The sequence below is a fragment of the Oncorhynchus tshawytscha genome, linkage group LG30 (assembly GCF_018296145.1).
Source record: "Oncorhynchus tshawytscha isolate Ot180627B linkage group LG30, Otsh_v2.0, whole genome shotgun sequence".
In the NCBI taxonomy this organism is placed as follows: Eukaryota; Metazoa; Chordata; class Actinopteri; order Salmoniformes; family Salmonidae; genus Oncorhynchus; species Oncorhynchus tshawytscha.
The window spans coordinates 21,050,254-21,075,789 of NC_056458.1; the positions used below are offsets into that span (position 1 = coordinate 21,050,254).

The 25,536-nt window shown below is 43.9% G+C and overlaps 1 protein-coding gene across 1 annotated transcript in view; it reads right to left on the reverse strand.

The window, feature by feature from the left end:
• The window catches only part of LOC112233389 (autism susceptibility gene 2 protein), a 461,350-nt gene that overhangs the window by 330,640 nt on the left and 105,174 nt on the right, over window positions 1-25,536 (reverse strand).

The window sequence follows — 25,536 nt, forward strand, 5'->3', positions numbered from 1 at the left end:
CGGCAGCGGCGCCGGACAGGCGGGAGGCTCCGGCAGCGGCGCCGGACAGGCGGGAGGCCCGGACAGGCGGGAGGCTCCGGCAGCGGCGCCGGACAGGCGGGAGGCTCCGGCAGCGGCGCCGGACAGGCGGGAGGCTCCGGCAGCGGCGCCGGACAGGCGGGAGGCTCCGGCAGCGGCGCCGGACAGGCGGGAGGCTCCGGCAGCGGCGCCGGACAGGCGGGACCACCTGCAGGGAGGAGACAGAGAGACAGCCTGGTGCGTGGGGCTGCCACAGGAACCACCAGGCTGGGGAGACCTTCAGGAGGCTTGGTGTTAAGAGGAGGCACCTGAAGGACCGGGCTGTGGGGGAGCACTGGAGCTCTGGTGCGCAACCTTGGCACCACTTCCCCAGGCTGGACAACTATTTTAGCCCGGACCCTCCAGAGTGCAGGCACAGGTTGAACCGGGCTGTGGGTAAGCACGGGAGATCTAGTGCTTACTACACGCACCTCTCCCTTAGGCTCCACTCCCACATTTGCCCGGCACGAGCGGAGCGCAGGCAGAGGACGCACTGCACCCTCCCAGCTCCCCGGAGACACAGCACGCAGAGCCGGCGCAGGATAACCTGGACCAAAACTGCGTACCGGCGACCAGACCCGCTGAGCAGGCACCATACGCCCTGGCTCAATGCCCACACTCACATGGCACTTTCGGGGCTGCCCTATAGCGCACCGGGCTATGGGCACGCACTGGCGACACCGTGCGCTTAACCGCATAACACGATGCCTGACCAGTAATGCGCTGCTTATAATAAGCACGAGGAGTGAGCTCAGGTCTGCTACCTGGCTTAGTACCACACCTCGTCTGCCCCCAAAAAAATGTTTGGGGCTGCCTCTCGTACCTGTCGCACTGCCGTGCTGCCTCCTCATATCGCCGGCTCCTCTCTCCGGCTGCCTCTGTTCTCCTAGCTGCCTCCACCTGTTCCCATGGAAGGTGATCCTTTCCCGCCAGGATCTCTTCCCAGGTGTAGCAACCCTTGCCATCCAATACATCCTCCCATGTCCAGGAGTCCTGTGATGCTGGCCGCTGTTGTTGCCGCTGCTGCTGCTGTCGTCGCTGCTGTTTACCACGCCGCTTGGTCCGAGTTGGGTGGGTGATTCTGTAATGGTTTTCTTCATCTGAACGAGAGGCGGACCAAAGCGCAGCGTGGTTGTTTTGATTCATGTTTTAATAAATCCCTTTACATGAACAAACTAACAAAAACAAGAAATGTGAAAACTCAAAACAGTCCCATCTGGTGCAAAACACAAAGACAGGAACAATCACCCACAAACACACAGTGAAACCCAGGCTACCTAAGTATGATTCTCAATCAGAGACAACTAATGACACCTGCCTCTGATTGAGAACCATACTAGGCCGAAACATAGAAAACCCCAAATCATAGAAAATCAAACATAGACTGCCCACCCAACTCACGCCCTGACCATACTAACTAAACACAAAACACAGGAAATAAAGGTCAGAACGTGACACTCCTCTCGTAATTAAAACATGAGGTCTTAACACAAGTCACATACTCCTCTCCTAATTAAAACATGAGGTCTTAACACAAGTCACATACTCCTCTCCTAATTAAAACATGAGGTCTTAACACAAGTCACATACTCCTCTCCTAATTAAAACATGAGGTCTTAACACAAGTCACATACTCCTCTCGTAATTAAAACATGAGGTCTTAACACAAGTCACATACTCCTCTCCTAATTAAAAATGAGGTCTTAACACAAGTCACATACTCCTCTCATAATTAAAACATGAGGTCTTAACACAAGTCACATACTCCTCTAGTAATTAAAACATGAGGTCTTAACACAAGTCCCATACTCCTCTCCTAATTAAAACATGAGGTCTTAACACAAGTCACATACTCCTCTCCTAATTAAAACATGAGGTCTTAACACAAGTCACATACTCCTCTCCTAATTAAAACATGAGGTCTTAACACAAGTCACATACTCCTCTCCTAATTAAAACATGAGGTCTTAACACAAGTCACATACTCCTCTAGTAATTAAAACATGAGGTCTTAACACAAGTCACATACTCCTCTCCTAATTAAAACATGTCTTAACACAAGTCACATATTCCTCTCTTAATTAAAACATGAGGTCTTAACACAAGTCACATACTCCTCTCTTAATTAAAACATGAGGTCTTAACACAAGTCACATACTCCTCTCTTAATTAAAACATGAGGTCTTAACACAAGTCACATACTCCTCTCGTAATTAAAACATGAGGTCTTAACACAAGTCACATACTCCTCTCCTAATTAAAACATGAGGTCTTAACACAAGTCACATACTCCTCTAGTAATTAAAACATGAGGTCTTAACACAAGTCACATACTCCTCTAGTAATTAAAACATGAGGTCTTAACACAAGTCACATACTCCTCTCTTAATTAAAACATGAGGTCTTAACACAAGTCACATACTCCTCTCTTAATTAAAACATGAGGTCTTAACACAAGTCACATACTCCTCTCTTAATTAAAACATGAGGTCTTAACACAAGTCACATACTCCTCTCTTAATTAAAACATGAGGTCTTAACACAAGTCACATACTCCTCTCTTAATTAAAACATGAGGTCTTAACACAAGTCACATACTCCTCTAGTAATTAAAACATGAGGTCTTAACACAAGTCACATACTCCTCTCCTAATTAAAACATGAGGTCTTAACACAAGTCACATACTCCTCTAGTAATTAAAACATGAGGTCTTAACACAAGTCACATACTCCTCTAGTAATTAAAACATGAGGTCTTAACACAAGTCACATACTCCTCTCCTAATTAAAACATGAGGTCTTAACACAAGTCACACACTCCTCTAGTAATTAAAACATGAGGTCTTAACACAAGTCACATACTCCTCTAGTAATTAAAACATGAGGTCTTAACACAAGTCACATACTCCTCTCCTAATTAAAACATGAGGTCTTAACACAAGTCACATACTCCTCTCCTAATTAAAACATGAGGTCTTAACACAAGTCACATACTCCTCTAGTAATTAAAACATGAGGTCTTAACACAAGTCACATACTCCTCTCTTAATTAAAACATGAGGTCTTAACACAAGTCACATACTCCTCTCTTAATTAAAACATGAGGTCTTAACACAAGTCACATACTCCTCTCTTAATTAAAACATGAGGTCTTAACACAAGTCACATACTCCTCCCTAATTATTACACTCAATTTAATGCCACTGACTGGAGCTGCAGCGCCGTGAAAAAGTATTTGACCATTTCTGATTTTCTCTATTTTTTGTTGTTGCATATTTTGTATACTGAATGTTATCAGATATTCAACAAAAAACTAATATTAGATAAAGGGAACCTGAGTTTACAAATAACTCAGGTTTAATTAACAAAGTTATGCAACACCCAATTCCCCTGTGTGAAAAAGTAATTGCCCCCTTACACTCAATAACTGCTTGTGCCACCTTGAGCTGCAAAATTCATCCCTGTGGAGGACATTTGGCCCACTCTTGCATGCAGAACTACTTTAACACTGCGACATTTGTGGGTTTTCAAGCACAAACTGCTGGTTTCAAGTCCTGCAACAACATCTCAATTGGGATTAGGTCTGGACTTTGACTAAGCCATTTCAAAAACTTAAAATGTGTTGCTTTTTAGCCATTTTCATGTAGACTTGTTTTGGATCATTGTCTTCCTGCTGCGCTTCAGCTTCAGCTCACAGACAGATTGTCACGACTCCGACCGAAGGACACTCCCCTTCCCGTTCAGGTGGCGCTCGGCGGTCGTCATCGCCGGCCTTCTAGCTGCTACTGATTATTTCCTCCCCCTCCTTATGTGTTGATTGTGTGCACCTGTTTTGAGTTAGGTAGTAGGCTTTATTAGTCAGCCGGCCCGCAGGGTTCCTTGTGCGGGATTAATTATTGTGATCGTCTGTTTGGTGTACTTATGTGCACGTCTATTGGGTTTTGTGTTTTCCCATTTTGTGGGTTTTCCCTGGACGGTTTAAGTCCCCTGTTTGGGGCATTTGTTTGTTCAGTACGCCCTGTGTTTTTGTGAGGGTTGGCTTATGTTCAGCGTTTGTGTCAGTGCATTAAAATAGCACTCCCCTGAACTCTCTGCTTCCTGCGCCTGACTCCTCACCCACTACACTCAGACCGTTACACAGATGGCCTGACATTCTCCTGTAGAATAGAAGAATAGAAGAAATAGAAGAATAGAAGTAATAGAAGAAATAGAATAGAAGAAATCATGAATATCATGATTCTATCATGATTCTATTCATGATTCTATCATGAATAGAAGAAATCATGAATTTTGCTCTAAGGCAAGTCGTCCATGTCCTGAGGCAGCAAAACCTCCCCAAACCATCACACTACCACCACCATGCTTGACCGTTGGTTTGAGGTTCTTACTGTGGAATGCAGTGTTTGGTTTTCGACAGACATAAAAGGAACCATGTCATCCAAAAAGTTTACTCAAGTTTGCCAAAAAGCACCTGGATGATCATCAAGACTCTTGGAGAATGTTCGATGGACAGATGATTCAAAAGTATCACTTTTTGGATGATGAAAAGCTAGCTGTGATAAGAGCTCTCTAGGAACGGCTCAAACACACGCACACGCACCCACGCACGTAAGCACAAACACACACAGAGTAGTGCCTCTCTCTGAATATGAGACCACTCTGTTCGCTTCTTGGCAGGCAGGGCTGTGCAAGCTGGCAAAGGCTGTGTTGTTGGCTGGATGTGGTCTGGGATTGTGCGGAGTACTAGGCTGTCCTGTGTGCTGTTGCTGTGATGGGCTTTTGCAGGGAGCCTTATGTCTGGCAGGCGAATCTGGCAGCACAGAGCAGAGCTTGAGGAAGAGAGACTGGTCTCGGTAAATAAAAGTTAGTTGTCGACCCAAGGACGATATGCGTCTCATCGGACCCTTCTAACACATAGCCACAGGGAAGTGTGATTCATTGTCGGTGTGAAGATCTGTTCTACAGGATCTGCAACAAGCCAGTTTCTCCAAAAACAGAAGATGATTGTGATAGAACTACTCAAGATTGGGAGGTACTGTAAGGCACTAAGGGTAGTCCAATCCAGAGGAGAAATACTTAAGCAGTGTGTTCAAGCAGTTTTTTAAAAACTAGGCAAGTCAGAACAAATTCTTATTTTCAATGACAGCCTAGGAACAGCAGGTTAACTGCCTGTTCAGGGGCAGAAAGACAGATTTGTACCTTGTCAGCTCAGGGGTTTGAACTTGCAACCTTCCGGTTACTTGTCCAACGCTCTAACCACTAGGCTACCCTGCCGCCTGCACTAGGCTACCCTGCCTGTTCAAGGCTATGAGGAACTGAAGGAGTTTTAAACGGAAAGTAAAAGCACAGAAGTAACTTTGGTGTTAGCTTATTTCTTATCCATAAAGACATTTCATTTCCGAGCGATGTCATTTGGATGTGAGCCAAATAAGGTTAAATGTTTTTTTCTCCCCCCCGAAGTTCTTCTTCTGTAAGTTAAGAAAATAATTAATCTAGAAACATTAGCTTCTTTGCAACGATTAAACTGGCTCTACTATGATAACATACAGTTCCTGGTTTCATGTGTGTATATTCTTGGATGCCTATTGGCTCAGGCAGGTGGTAGCAGATGTTCCACTTCCCCCATACACTGCACTTCATTACTGGCTGTATTCTATGAAACATCTGGGTTCAGATCCACAGGAAGTATGATGCACTTGGTTATGTTTGAGAGGCCCTGGATGGTTGGGAGTATTGCCTCACGGTGTTAACCATCCAACTTCTCTTTATTTTTTATTACTCTAAATAGATTGTGTATGAAATGTTCTGAATCTGAATCTTCTCTATGCTTCACTCAGACAGACTATTATATTATAGTATAGTACGGGCATCATTTATTATCATAGATGAACCAGAGTGAACCAGATACTCTCCCAACCAAAAAACTCCTTCCAGTCCTTACACGGTGTGGAGAGGGGGTGAGGGTTGACTACTTTCCATCATTTTTCATAACACATTCATGGAACAGAGCAGAGCCCAAGCTACGCCTGTCCCCTCTCCACAGCTGGAGCAGATCAGGAACAGACCTGCAGCACCAGAGAGAAAGATGCTACTTGAGTACATGGGCCCGACCACTCTATCTACAGTACATTCCGAAAGTATTCAGACCCCTTGACTTTTTCCAAATTTTATTGTATTATAAAATGGAGTTCATATTTTTTCCCCTTATCTACACACAATACCCCATAATGACACATTTAAAAACAGTTTTTATTTTTTTATTTTGCAAATTTATAAAAAAACCCTGAAATAACACATTTACCTAACTATTAAGACACTTTACTCAGTACTTTGTTGAAGCACCTTTGGCAGTGATTACAGCCTCGAGTCTTCGTGGGTATGACGCTACAAGCTTGGCACACCTGTATTTGGGGAGTTTCTCCCATTTTTCTCTGCAGATCCTCTCAAGCTCTGTCAGGTTGAATGGGGAGTGTCCCAACACAGCTATTTTCAGGTCTTTCCAGAGATGTTCGATGTGGTTCAAGTCTGGGCTCTCGCTGGGCCACTCAAGGACATTCAGAGACTTGTTCCGAAGCCTCTCCTGCATTGTCTTGGCTGTGTGCTTAGGGTCGTTGTCCTGTTGGAAGGTGAACCTTCACCCAGTCTGAGGTCCTGAGCACTGTGGAGCCAGTTTTCATCAAGTATCTTTCTGTACTTTACTCCGTTCATCTTTCCCTCGATCCTGACTAGTCTCCCTGTCCCTGCCGCTGAAACACATCCCCACAGCATGATGTTGCCACCACCATGCTTCACCATAGGGATGGTGCCAGGTTTCCTCCAGACGTGAAGTTTGACATTCAGGCCAAAGAGTTCAATCTTGGTATCATCAGACCAGAGAATCTTGTTTCTCATGGTCTGAGAGTCTTTAGGTGCCTTTTGGCAAACTCCAAGTGGGCTGTCATGTGCCATGTATTGAGGAGTGGCTTCCATCTGGCCGTTCTACCATAAAGGCCTGATTGATGGAGTGCTGCAGAGATGGTTGTCCTTCTGGAAGGTTCTCCCATCTCCACAGAGGACCTCTGGAGCTCTGTCAGAGTGACCATCGGGTTCTTGTTCACCTCCCTGACCCTTCTCCCCTGATTGCTCAGTTTGGCTGGCCGGCCAGCTCTAGGATGAGTCTTGGTGGTTCCACTGTATTCTTGATACCCTTCCCCAGATCTGTTCATCGACACAATCCCATCTCTGAGCTTTACGATCAATTTGCAAAAATATATTTTTTAAACTGTTTTCGCCTTGTCATTGTGGGGTATTGTGTGTAGATTGATCAGGAAAAAACTGTATTTAATCCATTTTAGAGTAAGGCTGTAATGTAACAAAATGTGTAAAAAGTCAAGGGGTCTGAATACTTTTCGAATGCACTGTATAAATCACACTGTCTCTCTGATTCATCCCACTGTGTTATTTCAACACTGTTTAAACAATTTAGTTAAGTGTGCTTTAGCTTAAGCCCAGGCTGTGAATGAGAGCTGAGGTGCTGTGCTATCGCCACTCAGCCCTGGCCTGAATTGGAGAGATGGAGAAATTTATGGCCAGAAAGGAGCCAGTACCTGCCAACAAATCTGAGCTTCATTGACCTACAGGCGTCATTATGCTGCATAAGGAGGAGGGAGGGAGCAGGGATGAAGGGGGAGAGGGAGCGAGGGTGGAGACACTGGGTAAAGAACGGGCCCTTCGTATCTGTCCCCATAAATACATAAGAATTTCCTCCACACCTGCTACATAACCTCTGGGTTTGAGGAGGAGGAGAGGGGGATAGAGGGATGGAGGGAAGGAAGAAATAAAGGAAGGGGGAAAGGGGTGGAAACTACGAAACATAGATTACAAACAAAGACAGTATGATATATTCTCCCCCACCCCTAACGTACCATACCCTGACCCAAGTCTGCTCCTCCTAATCTACCTGGTTTATCTACAGTGTATCTTGGCCCAGCCAGATCCCAAGACACGCCTAATTGATATTTACACAGCAATGGGCTCTCTGCTCGGCTGGCTGCATCAGAGAGAGAGGAGGAGGGAGGGGGGGCACACTACAATTATACACCTTATTAAAGCCTATTAGTTTGGCAGGAAACCTGGCACGTACCAGTGTGTGTGTGTGTGTGTGTGTGTGTGTGTGTGTGTGTGTTGCTGGCTGCAGCCCAGGTGGTCCATTACAAACCTGGGCTTTGGCCGATAAATGCCTGGGATTTCCACATTAACACTTAATAACCAAATAATGACACAAGAGCCCCGGCTTCCGGAGCCCAGGGAGAGAGGACTCTCTTCTCCTCTCCCACCAATCTCTGTCTGTCTATGGGAGCGAGGAGGGGAGATGAGAAGCAGGGTAAGCAGAGCGGACTGTGAGTGGGAGATAAGTTATCAAAGCCTAGGTAGACTGTGCAGTGCTGGTGTGTGTGTGTGTGTGACAGGACTGTGCCTCCTCTCACATAGTACTGATGAAAGAGGTGTGTTCTCTCTGGCTGGCAGTGGCGGTCAGGGCTAACAGGCTGCTGGATACCACTCACCTGCGAACGCACGAAGCAGAAAAAGCGTGACGGACAGCTAGAGGAGACATGAGACATTTTTGGATACTGTGTGGGTGTTACCCAAAACTGTTACCCAAAAACCACACAAAGTAAATTCACTCCAAGTATAAAACCCTGTCAAAGTATAGCTACGTTTCCATCCAATTGGCGAAATAATTTCATGTGAATATTCTGTGCGTGATGACGTAGTGTACATAAAAATAACTTGAGCTGAAATTCCCAAATGAATAAAAAATACTAATTAAATGTGTTTCCATCACAACTCTACTGATGATTTTGTCACAACAAATGTTGTGTTATATAGCGAATGTGCCCACTCACTTTCACCACCCTGTGAAGTTCATCATCACTTATTTAATCTGTGACCTAATAAACTGTATGCTTTCCCGAGTCTTAGTGGGAGGACCACACAACATCTCGTCACTCCAACTATACTTCGATATGATGGTAATTTGTCAATACTGCCACTGCTAGCATAATTAATTTTACCGACACAAAAGGATCCCACCTTGTCTAGCATATTTTGTTTTGTTATAATTTGGAATGTTACTGACAAATTTGCTGTTTCTATCAGGCCTGTAGTGACACTTCTTATCCGACATGTACTTTACTCGCATTAAAAGGTTAGATGGAAACCTTGTTTATGATACCCTTGAATTCAACATTGCTCTCTACAGCCTGTCTCGCTGACAAAGTAGCCTTCTTCCTCAGACATAAAACCCTTCAGCTAGAAGGACATAAAACAAAACTGTCTACTTGATTTGAGACTATTACAGTCTTGTACTTGAAGTGACATGTTGTGGACAGGCCTGATAAAAGCTTCTTAAACACCTGTAACTGCTGCTGGAGGTGATTGACAGCTGCGCAGAACCAAGGCATAAGTGGCTGACACTTTAGTATAAGTGTTGGTACTTAATTTTTGCAAATTGACTTGGAGGGGTTTGTCAAAGGAAGGAAGAATGACAGACAGGGAGGGAGGCGTTGGGGGGACAGTGTGTGTGTGTGTGTGTGTATATGAGTGAGTGCCTGTTGCCACGGTCACCCGGCCCCCATGGCTAACAAGCTCCGCCATACGGTACAGCTCCACCCGCCGCTACAAACGCTGAAGACAGCCAGAGGGACTTGAATGTGGAAAAAGAAGTGGAAAATGAGACACATTAACACTGGGAGCCAGACAACCTCCCCCCCCTCCCTTTTTAGAAAAACTAACTGACACTTCAAAGCAAAGGTTTCCCAGCAAAGGAGAGGACAGGGGAGAGAGATGGGGTAGATCAAATTAAAAACAGCCATTTGCCAAGACATGATGGCCTAGACTTGTCAAGCAGCATCAGGGTTTCTGAGCAGGACAGGCTTCAACTGCTGCTAGGGGAGAGAAGAGGAACATAGTAGAACCGTCTCTGAGAGCGGGCTTTAGGGAGACACACTACATCAACATTTTATATTACACGGCCTATGCTCTCATACACACTATGAGACAGATATGCATAACATGATAGACATACATATTCTGTGTTATTATTGCATAACAAGAGAGCAGAGTGAAACGTGGGGGGTGAATCATGTGTGTTGACAAAACCTATTGTTAAACTCCCATACACAATCCATGAGACACATAACAGAGTAATAATGTAACAATGTGTGAGAGAAGTATGGGATAATATTGTGAGCTACGTGTGTACTTTAAAGCCAGTCTTCATGTGTTGACAAAGCCTTCCGACACGCCTATCAACACAACTGAGAGATTGCTGGGGCTCTAAACACTTGGTAATGACATCTCTCTCGTCTGTTCCATCTTGTGTACAGTAGCTACATTACATTCACTGCTCTGTCTGTCTGTGTAAACATCAGCATGTGGAGCTGGCATGACAACACACAGACTAGTGAGTGAGGTACATTGTTGCTGTTTTTGTGGCATGATGTTGACACAAATAGAACAACAAATCATGACTGTGACAGCAACAATTACCATGCCCGTAACTTAGTCAGAACCGGAACGGTTTTGCCATGTTATCTGACAATCTGGACATTGCTTTTCTTTGAATTATTTATTGGCTTAGTGAATAAGCTTATCAAGAGTGGCCCCGCCACGCTGAAATTGAACACAATATGACATTTTGCACAGTGGATTTAGAGACAGGCACATTGAAACCCATTCTACAGAGCTTTACGCCAATATTTAAACACAAGTATCCCACCTAGGAGACGACAGTGATTAGCAGTTATAGCATATCATTCCCTTTACAACCAGTAGCTACATGAGAAGAGTAAAGAAAGTAAGGCTTAGTAAATGATAAGGCATTATGTAATGTTATGCCTATGTCATAGTAGTCCTTCTCCAGACATGGAGCTAGGTTTTACTATCATTTAGGCACAACAGTGTGAGTGAGTCACTCCTCTGTGATACAGTGAACTCATCCAGGGGCTGTTAAAGGTCTTAACCTCAACCTGTCTCCAAGCAGGGGCGCCCTCAGTGTGACTATGGACCAGCCAAGCAGTCCTCAGTGAGCCAGCTGTTTGTCTGTCTAAAAGTAGGGCCAGGGGAGGGCAGAGCAGGGCACTGCTCAACTTGGATCTGCCCTTTCAAACTACCAGCCTGGGAAAACACTAAATACAATACTAATTTGTCTGATGTTGAGCTGCAATCAAACAAATGGAAACTGTTGTAACACCGGCCGACATGGGAAACACAGGAAAAAGCAACAACACACAAACGAAACACACACACCCTTCTGGTATGACAGTTGTGTAGACAGAGAAATAAGAGAGCTGTGGACATGCTGAGCTGTCATAACACTGTCATGTCAGCCTTAACCCCAGATGGTGAGGGATAGAAAAGACTGCATCACTCACTCAGATAGAGAATGACATCTGCTACAGCTCAGTGAGGGGTGAGGGAGAGGCCGTGTGTACAAGTGGATGATGGTGATTGACGGTGCACAGACTAGTGCAGAAATGAACCATAAAGCCTTGCAAAGCTGAAGTAGAAACCTCATTACAGAATGGTCATGGCTGGAGAGGGGAAGAACACACTTCCCCCACTGGCTGAGCACCATATAGTCTACAGTAGGCAGCATGTTCCAGGATGCATAGTCTTGTCTTATTCCACACACACACACACACACACACACACACACACACACACACACACACACACACACACACACACACACACACACACACACACACACACACACAACACACACACACACACACACACACACACACACACACACACACACACACACACACACACACACACACACACACACACACACACACACAGAAGCAGGCCAGGCCAGGCAGGCAGAGACAGCTCAGCCCCCAGCTCCCCTGCCTCCCCTCCTCTTTTGGTGCCAGAGCAGATGGGCCTCAGCATGCCCCTCTGTTCACCACCGCCACACAACAAAGTGCCACGGGCAATGACACAAACACCACCACACCACGCTACACTCTCATATCCTGGCCCCCTCCACCCCCTCAGCCCCTGGCCACCTCCATCTATCTCCATGCTCCCACCATCCTCTGTCTCTCATACAGACTCACCCACACCCACAAACACCTGCAGGTCTGTGGACATGTACAGCAACCCATGTACACTACCAGTCAAAAGTTGACACACCTACTCATTCAAGGGTTTTTCTTTATTTTTACTATTTTCTACATTGTAGAATAATAGTGAAGACATCAAAACTATGAAATAACACATATGGAATCATGTAGTAACCAAAAAAGTGTTAAACAAATAAAAATATTTAATATTTGACATTCTTCAAATAGCCACCCTTTGCCTTGATGACAGCTTTGCACACTACATAAAATCCTCTTTGACAGAGATTACAGCTGTGAGTCTTTCTGGGTAAACTTTGCACACCTGGATTGTACAATATTTGCACATTTTAAAATTATTCAAGCTCTGTCAAGTTGGTGGTTGATATTTGCCAGACAGCCATTTAAGTCCAGCTATACATTTTCAATGTTGTCTTGGTACTCAACTCTAGTGTACACTGAGTGTAGCAGACATTGCCTGAACAGGTGAAAACAGGTGTCACTTGTTAAATCTACTTCAATCCGTGTAGATGAAGGAGAGGAGATTTTTATGCCTTGAGACAATTGAGACATGGATTGTGCATGTGTGCCATCCAGAGGGTGAATGTGCATGACAAACTATTTAAGTGCCTTGAAACGAGGTATGGTAATAGGTGCCAGGTGTCTGTGTCAAGAACTGCAACGCTGCAGTGTTATTCAAGCTCAACAATTTCCTGTGTATCAAGAATGGTTTACCACCCAAAGGACATCCAGCCAACATGACACAACTGTGGGATGCATTACAGTCAACAAGTGCAAGCATCCCTGTGGAACGCTTTTGACACCTTGTAGAGTCCATACCCCAACAAATTGAGGCTGTTCTGAGTGAAAAAAAAGGGGTGGGGGGGGGGTGAAACTCAATATTAGGAAGGTGTTCCTAATGTTTTGTATACTCAGTGTATATTTGGCATTGGGATTAAGGTTATTGTCCTGCGGAAAGGTGAATTAGCCTCCCAGTGTCTGTTGGAAAGCAGATTGAACCAGGTTTTCCTCTAGGATTTAGCCTGTGCGTAGCTCTATTCCATTTATTTTTACCCCCCCCCCAAAATCCTTTGTCTTTGTTGATGACAAGCATACTCATTACATGATGCAGCCACCACCATACTTGAAAATATGAAGAGTGGTACTCAGTGACGTGTTGTGTTTGCCCCAAACATAAGGCATCGTATTTAGGACAAAGTTAATTTCATTGCCGCATGTTTTTGAAGTTTTACTTTAGTGCCTTGTTGCAACAGGATGCATGTTTTCGAATATTTGTATTTCGTACAGGCTTCCTTATTTTCTTTCTGTCATTTAGGTTTGTATTGTGGAGTAACTACAAAGTTGTTGATACATCCACAGTTTTCTCCTATCACAGCCATTCAACTCTGTAACTGTTTTAAAGTCACCATTGGTCTCATGGCCAATTCATGATCTGTAAATGTATAGAACATAGCTCACACATAAAACCTACAATTTCAACAAATATAGAATGATTTGTGAACAAATGTTCAGGAATCCCTAACATTTACAACTCTGGAATTTGCATTTGCGCATTTATAAACTGATTGTGGATCTGTATTCTGTGTTTATAGAATTTGTAGACATGTTTTCTGCCTGTATTACAATCCACAAATGTGGCTTCAGATGAGAGTCGGCTAGTGAAGCAGTGTCTCATTCAGCCATGTCTTGGGAGAACGCTTTCTAGCTAGAATAGCTAGCTAATAAAGAACAACTTCATGAAATGTGAGTATTACGTTTATTTATTCAACAAATTATGTTCAAATGTTCAATAAATGCCTTTCATATGAATGTTAAATGCAAAGCTGAGTGTGTGCTTTGGACATCAGCCCACTAGCCGAGCTAGCTACCTAAATAGCTTATGTTGGAGACTACCAATAGCTAGCAGGCGATCTCAACCGCTATTTAAATCAATAACCAAAGTTAAACTAAATAGTTAATAATTAATTCAGGAATGAGACAATTTTGAAGAACCGCTCAGTTTTAAAATCCTGAATTGGTGATCTGGCTAGCCCGCTAATGATAAATGTTCAAATCATATTTTTCAATCTATTTTCTTTCAGGCAGGGAATGGAGGTAAAACATGTTTACGTTGTCTGATTAAAAACGTTAGAAATTCAGCTACAGTGGGGAGAACTATTCGATACACTGCCGATTTTGCAGGTTTTGAGGTCTGTAATTTTCATCATAGGTACACTTCAACTGTGAGAGACAGAATCTAAAACAAAAATCCAGAAAATCACATTGTATGATTTTTAAGTAATTAATTTGCATTTTATTTAATGAAAATTACAGATCTCTACATGCTTTGTAAGTAGGAAAACCTGCAAAATCGGCAGTGTTTCAAATACTTATTCTCCCCACTGTAGCTGTTTTCAGCTCCATGTAGGCTTGCTTGCTAGCTAGCCAAGTCATTTGTTCTGCATCCTTAGCTACCTTTTATTAATATGCTTTTTCCTAGTCAATACATGCATTCTTTGTCTGATCACTGTCAGTTTATTCCCTCTCTATATTGTGTTGCACCATTGGGTTGAAGGGCTGGGCAATGTTACCAATTCAATAAAAGGGAGTTATTCTACTCACACTGTAAAGACTAACCTGACAATAATAATGTGATGGGTTAATTGTGTAACAATACACAGGCCATGTTAGGATGATGGTTCAAGATAATCTGATAGTTACGAAGAAAATGTTTTGAAGTATGAAATGACCAAACAAAGTAAACCTGTGCAACTTGGTCAAGCTTATGAATATGTAAAACTGCATCATAATGTCACACTGAAGTGCAGAAACACATCCAACGATTCACACACATTGACACACCCTGGTCGTCCATTCACACACAAAGGGAAGGAGTCAACAAGTCATCAAGAACAGCAACCATGCGCTATTGGCTAGGTTCCAGCATGTGGTCCTCTTGCCTCCTTTTATTGAGTGAATCCTGTATATAAGCTTGATCAAATAGCTTAATAACATGCTATCTCAAATGTATTGTTCTGTGTAACAAGTAGTGGGTCCTGCCATGTTGACATCCAACTCAATATTGCTGTTCTATTCCTATTGATCGTAACAGTTTGTTGAGGGCTGATAGTTGTCACCCACTTCCCTTGAAGAATAGTTTGCCCTACAGCCAATTCTGTCGATTCAAAATAATTTGCAAAAAACAATCCGATTTCGACAGAAATATGGCTGAGACGCAAAGAAAGTTCAAGGAGAGGGGCTACAAAAATGATCAGATTAATACTGCCATTGAGAAAATTCAAAACAAAACGAGACATGACCTTTTTCAAGGTCAGTCTCACAAAAAGACGCATTCTTGTGTTCTAACTACCTGCTATTCAAAGTGCTCTGAACATATTAAGGGAATTGTTCACAAACATTGGCACATCCTAAAATCCGATGATAGTCTTGGTAATGTGTTTTCGGACCTTCCCTTGGTCGTATTCTCGCGGGGCAGAGATCTCAGAGACCAATTGGTAAACTCTGATTTACCACCCCAAGATATTCCTGAACAACGTCTATTTGCGCCCCTACTGGATGGAAATTACAAATGTAATGGCTGTGCTCAATGCAATGGCACTTATAAATGTAGATCCTTCAAACACCCACAAACAGGGAAATCGATCCCAATAAAAGGTGTTATTACGTGCTCCACTAAGGCAGTTATTTATCTTATAACTTGTCCTTGTGGTAAAAATTATGTGGGTAAAACAAAGCGCGAATTAAAAGTACGTATCTCAGAGCATCGTAGCACCATTAGGTGTAAAAACATTACTTATCCAGTTGCGGCCCACTTCTTGGAGGCAGGCCACTCGATTTCGTCTCTGCGTTATATTGGCATTGAACATGTCACCCTCCCTAGGAGAGGGGGTGACCTTGATAATTTATTGTTAAAACGAGAGGCTGCCTGGATCTTTAATTTAAAGAACCTTGCGCCCTTCGGTCTCAACGTAGACTTTGATCTGAAGCCATTCTTGTGATTATTGTGACTTTGCCATTGTAATTGTTTGTAAACTTGTATAGTAAAATTAATCTATGATCGTATGCTATTCATTTGTTTGTATGCTGTTCTTTGTATGACATTTTAATATTTGATTATTAACCAATGATATTAGGCCACTCCTGGCCATGATTACAGACACCTGTGTCTTTTGACACTATATAAACGAGTCATCCCGCAGTGTTTGTGATTATACCCTGATGAAGACAGCTTGGCTGTCGAAACGTTGGTATTACATTTTTGCATCTGAGCTCCTAGAGTGTGCAGCTCTCTTTTATTTTCAAGTTTCTACTCCGCTAGCCAGCACCTCGTCTTAATAGGTGTGCGTTTCTTTTTCTTCTAGACTATTCCTACTGTTCCCACAGAGCTGTCCATTCTGAGTCAACTTAGAACCATGACCCCGCTTGGCCTGCTTTTGGACCCTACAGCAACTCCCTACCAGTCAAGCTCCCATTGCTTGATCAGACTGCTGACTCGGCTAAGGACCAGCTGATTCAAATAATCAACTCAGAATCAAGCTTTGATTAGTTCAATCAGATGTGTAAAGTACGGAAAAAATAAACTAAATGTGCACCCTTTGAGTATATAGGCAGGTTATCATTGTGCATTGATTACTCGTGTTATTATCTTTCTATTCTTTTCTATTTTCCTCTCTGCACTAATGGGAAGGGCCCGTAAGCATTTCACTGTTAGTCTACACCTGTGGTTTACCAAGCATGTGACAAATACAGTTTGATTTGATTTGAGTTTTGGCAACCCTGACCTAAAGAATATGGTAAGATGTCAGTAGCGTGGTTCAGCACTACATTTTAACAGATGTTTTGCTCATTGTGTAAAGGGTGGGCACAGTCAGACAGGATGGATTCCCCAATGTCATGAACAACTGGTACAAACACTCCTTTACCCCTATGGCCATTGCCCTTTGAATACAGGGAAGAGGAGGAGGTAGGCTAGTCTGTCTGGAATTGGCATCATTGGTTGTCATAACATGGGGATGATGATGATGGTGATATTGATGACGGTGATGATGACGTTGCTGATGATGATTTTGGTCAGGACATTTTTGATGATATTGAGGTGATGATTCAAGGATGTGCACAGTGCATTTGACTTATGTAACTTTGTGAATCGTTATACTTTTGTGCTGCTGCTAATGTTGATCGTTACATTGATGGCCGTCAGCCCATGACTGATGTACTAGTCCACTGTTATCCAGTATCATTGTGTTTGTGGATTTTATTTGTCTTATCCTCAAGTGTTCCTCTGTTGCTAAAAACAATTGATTTCTAGTACAAATAAAGTTATAAATTGATCTTGAAAAGGGTCTGATATGTAAATAATGCTTGATACTAATTAATGAAATATTTTAAGTTATATCCTCTAGGAATACATTGTACATCTTGTTTTATACATTTTTTACCCAAATAAATGCAGTTCAATTCTATTTCTTCCTCCTGAACCCATATAAGAGGTTTCAATAACTGTAGGAATACAATAGCTGCCTGAACCATATTGTTAAGAGGACAGCTTCCAAGTCTCATTTTAAAGCAATTATTGGAAGTATGGAGAGGTCTATGATCGGGTTCTCATAATGGGACAGTGAGCTGTTAATGCTCACATTTTATTGGCTACAATAAGACGTTACATAGTCCTCAAGTACTTGGGAAGATCTCAATTGCATGGCTGAATGAAAAACTGAATGAGACATGGCAGAATGAGAAATTGCTTCACTCTGAGCGTCACTTGACACAAAGATTATCCCAATGAATGGAGAAAGCAGACTCATCTGAAGCCACATTTGTGGATTGTAATACATCGACAGGGGGAAAGATGTCTAAAAATTCTGTAAGCACAGAATACAGATCTACAAGCTTTTTGAATGCACAAATGCATATTCCACAGTTCGGAACATTTGATCACAAATTGTTCTATATTTGTGCATTCTATTTGTGAGCTATGTTGATATACACTACATGACCAAAATTATGTGGACACCTTTTTGTCGAACATCTCATTCCAAAATCATGGGCATTAATATGGAGTTGGTCCCCCCTTTGCTGCTGTAACAGCCTCCCCTCTTCTGAGAAGGTTTTCCACTAGATGTTGGAACATTGCTGCGGGGACTTGCTTCCATTCAGATACAAATGCATTAGTGCCTCCCGAGTGAGTGGCACAGCGGTCTAAGGGACTGCTTGAGGCTTCACTACAGCCCAGGGTTTGATCCAGGCTGTGTCACAGTCGGCTGCGCCCGGGAGACCCATGAGGCAGCGCACAATTGGCCCAGCGTCGTCTGGGTTAGGGGAGGGTTTGGCCGGCCAGGATTTCCTTGTCCCATCGTGTTCTAGCGACTCCTTGTGGAGGGCTGGGCGCCTGCAAGCTGACTGTGGTCGTCATTTGGACCGTGTTTCCTCCGACACATTGGTGTGGCTGGCTTCCGGGTTAAGCGAGCAGAGTGTCAAGAAGCAGTGCGGCTTGGCAGGGTCGTGTTTCAGGGGCCGCATGGCTCTCGACCCCTCGCCTCTCCCAAGTCCGTAGGGGAGTTGCAGCATTGGGACAAGACTGTAACTACCAATTGGATATCACGTAATTGGGGAGAAAAATGGGTAAAAAATAAATGCATTTGCATTAGTGAGGCCGGGCACTGATGTTGGCCGATTAGGCCTGGCTCACAGTCGGCGTTTCAATTCATCCCAAAGCTGTTCGATGGGGTTGAGGTCAGGGCTCTGTGCAGGCCAGTCAAGTTCTTCCACACCGATCTCGACAAAGCATTTATGCATGGACCTCGCTTTGTGCACAGGGCATTGTCATGCTAAAATAGGAAAGGGCCATCCCCGAACTTGTTGCCAAAGTTGGAAGCACATTGTAGCGTTAAAATTTCCTTTCACTGGAACTAAGCGGCCTAGGAGAATGCTACTTGCCCAAATGCATAGTGCCAAGTTGTAAGGTTTGGTGGAGGATAAGGAATAATGGTGTGTTTTTCATGGTTGCCAAGTTATAAGGTTTGGTGGAGGATAAGGAATAATGGTGTGTTTTTCATAAAACACACCATTATTCCTTATCCTCCACCAAACCTTACAACTTGGCACTATGCATTTGGGCAAGTAGCATTCTCCTGGCATCCGCCAAACACAGATTTGTCCATCGGACTGCCAGATGGTAAAGCATGATTCATCACTCCAGAGAACACGCTTCAACTGTTCCAGAGTCTAATGCCGGCGAGCTTTACACCACTCCAGCCGACACTTGGCATTGCGCAAGGTGATCTTAGGCTTGTGTGCGGCTGCTCCGCCATGGAAACTCATTTCATGAAGCTCTAGACGAACAGTTCTTGTGCTGACTTTGCTTCCAGAGGCAGTTTGGAAATCGGTAGTGAATGTTGCAACTGAGGACAGACGATTTTTACATGCTACGCACTTCAGCACGCGGTGGTCCCATTCTGTGTGCTAGTGTGGTATACCACTTCGAGGCTGAGCCGTTGTTTCTCCTAGGCATTTCCACTTCACAATAACAGCACTTACAGTTGACCAGGCCAGAAATTTGATGAACTGACTTGTAGGAAAGGTGACATCCTATGACGGTGACAAGTTAAAACTCACTGAGCTCATCAGTAAGGCCATTCTCCTGCCAATGTTTGGCTATGGAGATTGCATGGCTGTGTGCTCGATTTTATACACCTGTCAGAAATGGGTTTGGCCTAATTAGCCAAATCCACTAATTTGAAGGGGTGTTCACATACTTTTGTGCATATAGTGTATTTAGAGATCATGAATTTATTTGTGACTTTTGTGACTCACAGATTATGGTTTAATTGCGAATTATTATGCGAATTATTTAATTATGTTTTTATTTACAAAATACTTTAATATATTCACAGATCCTAGTTTTATTTGTGAGTTATGCTGAATATACACAAGGATGGTGGTAGACATACAGAATAAAGAAACAAATCTCACTCCATAATCCCGGTACTGAGTTAATGTGAGTTCAGGTGTAGCGGCAAATGTAATATCTAACAGCCTATGTGTTTGTAGATCGACTAAGGTGACTGAAGCTGCAACAACCCATGTATTAATGACTGGAATCATTTTTGCTTGTTTTTTTCTGTTCTCTATTTTCTGTTCTCCAGAAATGCAGTAAAAGATCTTCCAGATATTCCCAAACTGCCTACGTCCCTGGCTGTGAGCCTGTTTGCTGCACTGTGTGTGCAGCCCTGCCATTATAGTACAGTACAGTCAAACATGCTGTCATTGTCCGCTCAAAGCCAGAGTACTGCTCAACCCCCCTGCTGTGTGTGTGGTGTGCAACAAAATCATGGTTGGTTCCACAATGAAAAATGTCAGAAGCAATAAACTAAGTTCACATACCTGGACCCACAATTTGCAGTTTGTGGCTGTGCACATCCATTTTCAACACCGACAATACCCCCGCTTATCTGTGCTCTTCATTTCAGCACGGAGCAATATATCAGAAGCTGTTACAAACATTTCTGTATTTTTTCGTTTCTGCTTACAATATCGGGTCAGTGCCAGCCACATACAGAAAACATTCACCTGGCTGTGAGGTGTGTTCCACGATAGAAACAGAAAACCACCTCCGAGTGCTGTGAATTCCTCTGCAACCTATACCTCATCTCCTCTCCTGTCTTTTCCTCTTAAATGCATGATGCCTTAATCTATGTATTTCATATGACTGGGAATACACGACTGTTGGTCACAGATACCTTAAAAAAGGTTGGGGTGTGGATCAGTGCGACACATGTTGTCCAATTCTTCTTCAATGGCTGTGCGAAGTTGCTGGATATTGGCGGGAACTGGAACATGATGTTGTACACGTCGATCTAGAGCATCCTAACATGCTCAATGGGTGACATGCAGGCTACTGGGACATTTTCAGCTTCCAGGAATTCTGTACAGATCCTTGCAAAATGGGGCCGTGCATTATCATGCTGAAACATGAGGTGATGGCGGCGGATGAATGGCACGACAATGGGCCTCAGGATCTCGTCAAGGTATCTCTGTGCATTCAAATTTCCATTGATAAAATGCAATTGTGTTCGCTGTCCGTAGCTTATGCGTGACCATACCATAGCCCCACCGCCACCATTGGGCACTCTGTTCACAACTTTGACATCAGCAAACCGCTAGCCAACACAAAGCCATTCACGCTGTCTGCCATCTGCCCGGTACAGTTGAAACTGGGATTCATCCGTGAAGAGCACACTTCTCCAGCGAAGTCAGTGGCCATCAAAGGTGAGCATTTGCCCACTGAAGTCGGTTACAACACTGAATAGCAGTCAAATCAAGACCCTGGTGAGGACGACAGGCACACAGAAACCTAATATGGTTTCTGACAGTTTGGGCAAAAATTCTCTGATTGTGCAAACCCACAGTTTCATCAGCTGTCTGGGTGGCTGGTCCCAAGACGATCCCGCAGGTGAAGAAGCTGGATGTGGAGGTCCTGGGCTGGCTTTGTTTCACGTGGTCTGTGGTTGTGAGGACGGTTGGACGTACTGCCAAATTCTCTAAAACAACGTTGGAAGCGGCTTATGGCAGAGAAATAAACATTAAATTCTCTGGCAACAGCTCTGGTGGACATTCCCTGCAGTCAGCATGACAATTACACGGTCTCTCAAAACTTGAGACATCTGTGGCATTGTGCTGTGTGACAAAAAGGGACATTTTAGAGTGGCCTTTTATTGCCCCCAGCACAAGGTGTACCCGTGTAAGGGTTCATTCTGTTTAATCAGCTTCTTGATATGCCACACTTGTCAGGTGGATGCATTATCTTGGGAATGGAGAAATGCTCACTAACAGGGATGTAAACAAAATTTGTGAGATAAGATTTTTGTGCATATGGAACATTTCTGGGATCTTTCATTTCAGCTCATGAAACATGGGACCAACACTTTACATGTTATGTTTATATTGTTGTTGAGTGTATCTCTGCTACGCTCTCCTATCCTCTCAAAAACTCTCTCTGCTCTCCTCTCTTCTTCTCTTCTCTTTTTCCCTCCTCTCCATTCCTATCTAGACATGTGTACAAATCACCAGCAGTCTAATAGCAGTTAATTTCCCCTGTCTACTGCTCAGCCTAACTAACTCATGTAGAATTAAACCTTGAGATGAACGAACCAGGACTCTCCACATTACAACATAACCTTGCAGGAGGGCAATTCCTTAACAGTTATTTATAGGCCTTTGGAGTGGTGAAAAGATAATATGTCTGCTGTAGAATAATTCTGGGAGGAGAAGGAGATTGTCTTCATTCCATTTAAAGGATAATGGAGGCCACAGAGGGTTGAGACGATGGTGTTCTTCAACATTTTGCATACAGTGCCTATAAAAAGTCTAAAACCCCTTTCAAAATGTTCACCTTTTGTTCTAACCCATTGATCTACAAATCCTACCCCACAACTTCCAAGTACCCGCACGCCTGACCAGCATCACCACCCTGGATGGTTCCGACCTTGAATATGTGGACATCTATAAGTACCTAGGTGTCTGGCTAGACTGTAAACTCTCCTTCCAGACTCATATCAAACATCTCCAATCGAAAATCAAATCAAGAATCGGCTTTCTATTCCACAACAAAGCCTCCTTCACTCACGCCGCCAAACTTACCCTAGTAAAACTGACTATCCTACCGATCCTCGACTTCGGCGATGTCATCTACAAAATTGCTTCTAACACTCTACTCAGCAAATTGGATGCAGTTTATCACAGTGCCATCCGTTTTGTCACTAAAACACCTTATACCACCCACCACTGCGACTTGTATGCTCTAGTCGGCTGGCCCTCACTACATATTCGTCGCCAGACCCACTGGCTCCAGGTCATCTACAAGTCCATGCTAGGTAAAGCTCCGCCTTATCTCAGTTCACTGGTCACGATGGCAACACCCATCCGTAGCACGCGCTCCAGCAGGTGTATCTCACTGATCATCCCTAAAGCCAACACCTCATTTGGCCGCCTTTCGTTCCAGTTCTCTGCTGCCTGTGACTGGAACGAATTGCAAAAATCGCTGAAGTTGGAGACTTTTATCTCCCTCACCAACTTCAAACATCTGCTGTCTGAGCAGTTAACCGATCGCTGCAGCTGTACATAGTCTATCGGTAAATAGCTCACCCATTTTTACCTACCTCATCCCCATACTGTTTTTATTTATTTACTTTTCTGCTCTTTTGCACACCAATATCTCTACCTGTACATGACCATCTGATCATTTATCACTCCAGTGTTATTAATCTGCAAAATTGTAATTATTCGCCTACCTCCTCATGCCTTTTGCACACAATGTATATAGACTAATTTTTTTTTTCTACTGTGTTATTGACTTGTTAATTATTTACTCCATGTGTAACTCTGTGTTGTCTGTTCACACTGCTATGCTTTATCTTGGCCAGGTCGCAGTTGCAAATGAGAACTTGTTCTCAACTAGCCTACCTGGTTAAATAAAGGTTCCCTCTGACGGGTACTGAATTGCAAAGCAAACACTCAACCATGAGCACCAAGGAGCTTTCAAAAACACTTTTGTAAAGAAGCATAGTCCAATATTGCCAAATCTATATGAGCAAAGTTTGTAGAGGCCTATCCCAACAGACTCACAGCTGTAATGGCTGCAAAAGGTGCTTTCACCAAGTATTAACTCAGGGGGGTGATCATCATCATCAACATGTATTTTGACCTTGTCTTTAGCAGGAGGATTGACTAGACTAGAGGGCATCCTTTCCATGGATGATGACAATGCCAACACCCTTTGCCCTTCACCACTGACTGAAGCAGCTGTACTGTGGTGCCAGCCAACAGAGAGAGTGTGAGTGTGTGTGTGTGTGTGTGAGAGTGAGTGAGTGAGTGAGTGAGTGAGTGAGTGCGCACCCATGTCTCCTATAAGCCCCATGCTCTAATGGCAGCTGCTGTCCCCCTAATCAGTGGCTGCTCCCAGGGCCATGGGCAGGGAGGGCAGACGAGAGTCCTTCAGTCCTGGCCCTAAACACCACTTTGTGCTCCTCTCACTTGTCACAGAGTTTGTTGTCATAGCTCACCTGACTAACACACACACTCGGAGCCAATAACACCCATCTGCCAAGTAGACTAAGCACAAACAAATACACACAAATGCGCGTGCACACACAAATGCATGCGCATGCACACACACACGCCCTCGAACCAGTCACCTCTTCTCCCATGCAACTGTAAGTGCCAGACAACCTTGAGAGTGGCAGGTGGCACCATCTGTCTATTATACAGTACATTGGCCCCGGGGCACATAGCTCCAGTATGTGTGAAGGTATCGCTTCACCTACTGCAGGCCCTTACAGAGTGTCAGTATCTCAGATCGCCAAGTCTAATAAATATTGACACACGTCTACCAAATAAAACAGTGTCTGTGACAGGTAGACTTTTGACAGAATTGACACACAGACAGCACAAAAATGGACCACTGTATACCAACTTTACAGCCCCTAAACTGTTACTTGATCAAACTTTAGGTGTGTATGTAATCACTTCCCTGTGTAGTTTCTCTATGGGTTCAGTAAAGCCGGGGGGGGTAGAGCTCACATGATAAACAGCCTGCTGAAGAATGACCTCTCTCCTGCTGGGATGACACAGACTAATGACAACCTTTGCTCTCCTCCCATCACACAGGGCAGTGTGTGTGTGTGTGTGTGTGTATATGTGTGTGTGTGTGTATATGTGTGTATATGTGTGTGTGTGTGTGTGTGTGTGTGTGTGTGTGTGTGTGTGTGTGTGTGTGTGTGTGTGTGTGTGTACAATAGAGCACCAGTCGTCTCGTTGGGAGGAGGGGGATAGTCAGTTTAGAGGAGGGGGATAGTCAGTTCAGAGGAGGGGGTTAAAGAAGGGGATTAAAGTCAGTTCAGAGGAGGGGGTTAAGTCAATTTCAGAGGAGGGGGTTAAGTCAGTTCAGAGGAGGGGGTAAAGTCAGTTCAGAGGAGGGGATTAAGTCAGTTCAGAGGAGGGGGTTAAAGGGGGAGATGAAGTCAGTTCAGAGGAGGGGTTAAAGGGGGGAAAGTCAGTTCAGAGGAGGGGGTAAAATCAGTTCAGAGGAGGGGGTATAAAGTCAGTTCAGAGGATGGGGGTTAAGTCAGTTCAGAGTAGGGGGTTAAGTCAGTTCAGAGGAGGGGGTTAAGTCAGTTCAGAGGAGGGGGTTAAGTCAGTTCAGAGGAGGGGGTTAAGTCAGTTCAGAGGAGGGGGTTAAGTCAGTTCAGAGGAGGGGAGTAAAGTCAGTTCAGAGGAGGGGAGTAAAGTCAGTTCAGAGGAGGGGAGTAAAGTCAGTTCAGAAATCTCTAGCCTTAATACAACGTAATTGCAT